Raw genomic sequence first — 5,706 nt, 5'->3', positions numbered from 1 at the left:
GTGTTTATTTATTTATTTTATTTGTTTGTTTTGTTTCAAATCCAGTGTCATGAACATACACTGTTATATTAGTTTCTGATGTAAAATATAAGCATTAAACAGTTTTATACATTCATCAGTGTTCATCAAGATAAGTGTGCTCTTAATCCCCATCACCATCTCACCCAATCTGCCTCCCACTTCCCCTCTGGTAACCAACAATTTGTTCCCCATAGAGTTTATTTTTTGGTTAAAAACAAAACAAAACAAAACATGATGATTTGGGGCATCTGTGTGGCTCAGTTCATTAAGCATCCAACTCTTGATTTTGCCTCAGGACATGATCTCATGGTTGTAGCATCAACATGGTTTGGGGCTCCACTCTGGCAGGGAGCCTGCTTGGGATTCTCTCTCTCCCCCCTCTCCTTCTACCCTATCCTCCCCTCCCCAGCTCTCATCATGCATGCTATTCCTCTCTATATAAAGTAAAAAAAAAAGATTAGATTACTATCATGAACAATCTTTAATTTTTTTAAATATTTTTTCTCTAAGTGTTTAATTTCCACTATATTTTGTTGTTTCTCTACTTCCTTGAAATCTTCAATAGTTTAAAATTTGTATAACATTACTTAAGTCTTAAACTCTCCAAATATTGTTTTCATATTTTAAAAAAATTCCCTAAAACTTTAATTCATAGGTTATCATATCCCAGTTATATAATATCTGAGCTTTGCGCAGTGGCAGTATCGTAGCCAATGAGGTTTATCCGAGGCGCGATTATTGCTAATATCTGAGGTAAAGTAGTTTAATAAATAGGATTATAGAATTAAAATAAAAATATAAAACATTTATAGTTTAGATATATTCTGTTTGAGATATTCATTTAATTCAGTGGTTTAAGTTATGAAAAGTTAATTCATAATAACCACATTCCATATTGTTTAAGCCCAGTTCCTCCTAACTATCCATCCTCATATCAAACTGCTCTTGTCTTACTTTGTGCCATTTGCAAATATATGAAATTTCTTATCATTGAGAAAGAATTTTCAGATTTATTTTTCCATTTATTCATTTGCTTATATTAACATTACTGATGTCTCTTTAGTGATCTTTTATTTCTCTTTATTATAGAAATACAGGAAGTACCAACACTTGCATTGTATGAGCAGGTTAATTTGAGTATCAATATACTACCTGTTGGTAACACTGCCACATCCTTGGTGTAAAACATATGCTTCCCTTTCTTTAACAATGTAACAGATGCAGTTTTTGTCTTTACATATACATGTATAGTATACTCCAAATCCATTAAATTTTCACTGATTTAAGCCAAAACTCTTGAAGTTCTTGGCAAACCCCCTCATCGTTTAATTTCACATTTGTCTATGTCCTAGCCCTTCAGCTTTATAACAAGCATTTACTTGCTTCCCTTTCCTTTCTCCTTCACATACCAAACTTCCCAGTAACTTTTTCTTCTTTAAGATTTTATTTATTTGTCTGAGAAAGAGAGAGCATGAGCAGTGGTAAGGGACAGAGGTAGAGGGAGAAGCAGGCTCCCCTCTGAACAAGGAGCCAGACAAGGAGCTCCATCCCAGGACCTCAGGATCATGACCTGAGCCCAAGGCAGATGCTGAACCCACTGAGCCACCCAGGAGCTCTCCCAGTAACTGTTGATTCATCCCTCAGTGAACCTTAAGTCATACCACCCAACCTTGTATTTCAAAATTAATTACTAGAGGAATTTGAAAATAAATTGCAAAAAAAAAAAAACAAACAAACAAACAGAAGAAAAAGGAAGGCAAGAGAAGATGAAAAAGAAAGATAATGAGTGGAGAAAGGAGAAGAAAAAGAAAGAGTAGGAGAGTAAAGTTAAGAGAGAGAGATGTGGAGATTATAGGAGACAGATTATCTCCACTTTTTGAAAGGCAAGTTCTTTTCACCTCAGCCTTGAGTTTCACAAGGTATGGCCAAGAATGCCTAGTGTTGAATAGAAAAGGTACAGTTTCTATAAAACAAACAACTGTATCTTCATATTTTTATCTGCTCAATTGAATATTACTGGTGAGTCAAACAGTTTGAGTAAATCTCCGAAATAGCATGATAGAAAGGAATTAAATTTTGTATTGTTTAGGTTAGAACTAACTTCAGATTGCAACAAGTAGAAGATTACAGTGGCGGCAATCAAACACAGGCCAAGTAGTAATCGAAGGGTACTTTGAGGGGCAAGAAAAAGCCACCTTACAATGTGAGGTCATTTGCATTGGGATACATTTGTTCACACCATTGAATTACCCATCCCGTTATATTACTTTCAGTAATTTAGGTTCACTGGAGCAGAGAAAGAGTTAGATTGACAATGATAGCAACCCAAAAGAGATGATTGTTTCTGTTTCCCATTTCCAGGCTTCAGTTCTTATGAAGAGAATTATGAATTATAATGAAAAGTTAACAGTTAATCATGATAGCAATGCCTTAGTGTCTCATTTTCCCACCTAAATGTTCTATTTTGGTTCAAAAAAATAGAGGATGACAGGAAATTTTATATTGACATTTTGTTCCTTTAATGATTATTTCTTTTACTTTATTTTTTTAAAGGTTTTTTATTTATTTATTTGACACAGAGGGATCACAAGCAGGCAGAGAGGCAGACAGAGAGACAGGAGGAAGCAGGCTCCCTGCTGAGCAGAGAGCCTGATGCGGGGGCTCGATCCCAGGACCCTGAGACCATGACCTGAGCCAAAGGCAGCGGCTTAACCCACTGAGCCACCCAGGCGCCCCATTTCTTTTACTTTAAAAGCACATTTTTTATATTCTCCAATGCTTTCACAATTTCAACTATGGATTACAGAAAAAATGGGAAGCAAACCATACTGCCTTAACTCATCTTGATCTTCAGCATCATAATATGTTACAGTTCTAGGCAGTTAAAAAAATGGAGGAAGAAAAGAAAAAAAAATGTAAACACCTGGATCCATTTTCTTAGAAGGTCTTTAGACTTCCATCTAGATGTTAAATGAACTGATGTATTTGAAAGGAAACTCTGACAGAAACTTTTAGATATCAAGACATAAGATTTGTAATTATGAAAAATTACTGATTTAGGGTAGTTTGAAACATTGTTAAATACAGAATTGTTGCTTGTGTTAGTCTAAGAAATAAAGGTCCTGCTAAACACACACACACACACACAAACACACACACATTATACTTACAATTTTAGGTAGTTTACAGTTACATATTGTAAATACAGTTCATATATTTTATAAATATATTGTATATAGGTAATAAATATTATATGTATTAGCTGTGTTAAAGGATATATTTGAAGAAAATATATTTATTTGAAAAGAATATATTTGAAAGGAATATATAGATTTGAGAGGAAACTCTAAGGGAAAGTTTTAGATATCAAGACATAGGCTTTGTAATTATGGATAATAGCTGACTCAGGTTGGTGAAGTTAGTAATATTGTCAAAGACAATAAATGAGAAACAGTTTTAAATACAGGAATTTCTGCTTGTGTTGGCCTAAGAAGTACATGCTCTGCTATATATATTATATATATATATTGCATATACAATATATATGGACACACGCAAAATTGTTTTGTTTATAGTTTTATATAGTATATAATTATACAGTTGATGTATTTTATAAATATATATTTATAAATATAAAACATAAATATATAATACATATTTTATAAACATATAAAACTGATATATTTTATACATATAAATAAATATATGTTTATAATTATAAAATTGATGTATTTTGTACATATACATTTACATATATGGCTATGTTAATATATATATTTTGACACTCTTACTTCATGTATGTTGGTATACCTTTCAGATAATAACACTACTGTATTTTTCCTTTCTAGTGGTTAGAGCAGTGTTTGTTTGTTTGTTTCTCTGCTTATTTCCTCTAAATGCCTTGGTAGTTCCCCATATTCACACTAATTGTATTAATATTGTTCCCATAGAAAGTGATAAATACATGGAAAAATGACTATGCCTGATAAAATAAAAATGAATAAAGTATTTTTGTAGTATTTTTAGCATTCTGCCTAAAAATATTACAAGTGAACAACCTTATTTAAGTATAACAGGATTATTACTCTGTAACATTCTTGGAGAAAGAGAACTACTAGAGGAATTCCTAAAAGTTAGGAACATAGAGGTTAACTTAAAAAATTATATGCTGGGTCAACTGGGTGGCTCAGTCAGATCAGCATCTGACTCTTTATTTCAGCTCAGGTCATGATCTCAGGGTTGTGAAATCAAGCCCCTCCTTGGGCTCTGGGCTGGATGTAGAACCTGCTTAAGATTTTTTTCTCTCCTTCTGCCCTTCTCCACTTGCACACACACACACACACACACACACACACACACACACTCTCTTTTTCTCTCTGTCTTTCATATATATATGTATATATATATAAAATATATATATATAATATATACACATACACACATATGTATATGTATATATATACACATATGACATATGACATAGATAAATAGAACAGAAACAAGAATCAGCTTTCTGGTTTTCCATTTTAATCACCAAAGGGTGAATGAACAAAGGACATAAGTATGAGCCAATTTAAACTAACCCTCCAAGCTAAGCATAAACAGAGATGGTACCAATGACAATATACTATTTTGATCATCATATATTTTGTGAATCTAGAGATGCTGTCACAGCCAAAAACATGGAATGATGTTCCCTCCAGTAGGATAGGTGAGGTTAAGTGCATCCGAAGAATGACATTTGAGTAGCATAAGGAATTTGGAGATCTATATAAAATTAGTGATTTGATAGCTGTTAAATTCAACTCATGATTGATTATTACATGTATCTCCATGCAATTCTCTGGTTTCAGGAGGATTTGTGAGTGTTAAGATATGTTTTGAGCAAGGGAATCTTGGAATAATAATTCCATTTTTTACTTCAGTCACCTAATCTCTGTGTAAGGATTCTGAGGCATGTATACACACACAAATGGGAAACAAAACTTTCTTAACAGATGGGCAAGTGCTCTGCTCTCAACTCCATGACATCTCTGGTCCCTAGGGACTACTTCTTTTCTCTGAAACAACACTGTTACACTGGTTACACTATTACACCATATTTCTGGTATTTGAAACATAGATAGTGAGAGAAAGCCACATAGACAGACTGTTTCAGTGTCCCTGGTCCTGAATGTTCATCCAGAAGTAGTTGGTGTAAGAGCTCAGGAAAGGCAAAAACATGGTGTGGGGGAGGGAGGTTGCAAGTGATGATAGAGAATATAGCCAAGCTCTTTACCTCCGTTACATGTACATGTCCCCCCAAAGTAACTATCTGGTTAAATTTAACTACCTGTAAGCTGACACCATTCATAGGTGAATTTATTCAATATGACCCTATGAAATTGAATTGCTCAAGCAATGATTCCATAATGGGGAAATATCAGAATCATCTCAGGAATACATCAAGGATGTCTTTTTCTTTAGTAATACATTATCTTGATTTTGAGGCGGTAGACAATGCAATCAGATGGGAAAAAAATGAAATGAAAAATGTAAAATTATCTCTGTTGATGGATATTATTTGTAAATATTTTGAAAACATGAATAGAATCAATGAAAAACTACCGTAAGCAATATGAAAATTTAGTTGAATATGTCAAAGTAATGAAATCATGGGCTTCTACATTAAAAAAAATAATAATA

General features: G+C 33.3%; 1 pseudogene; it reads left to right on the top strand.

The window, feature by feature from the left end:
* Positions 1–705: 705 nt before the first annotated feature.
* LOC122910923 lies at positions 706–864 on the top strand (annotated as a pseudogene).
* The last annotated feature ends 4,842 nt before the right edge of the window (positions 865–5,706 follow it).

The sequence above is a fragment of the Neovison vison genome, chromosome 6 (genome assembly GCF_020171115.1).
Source record: "Neovison vison isolate M4711 chromosome 6, ASM_NN_V1, whole genome shotgun sequence".
NCBI classification, from domain to species: Eukaryota; Metazoa; Chordata; class Mammalia; order Carnivora; family Mustelidae; genus Neogale; species Neogale vison.
This window is presented reverse-complemented; position numbering and strand designations above follow the sequence as displayed.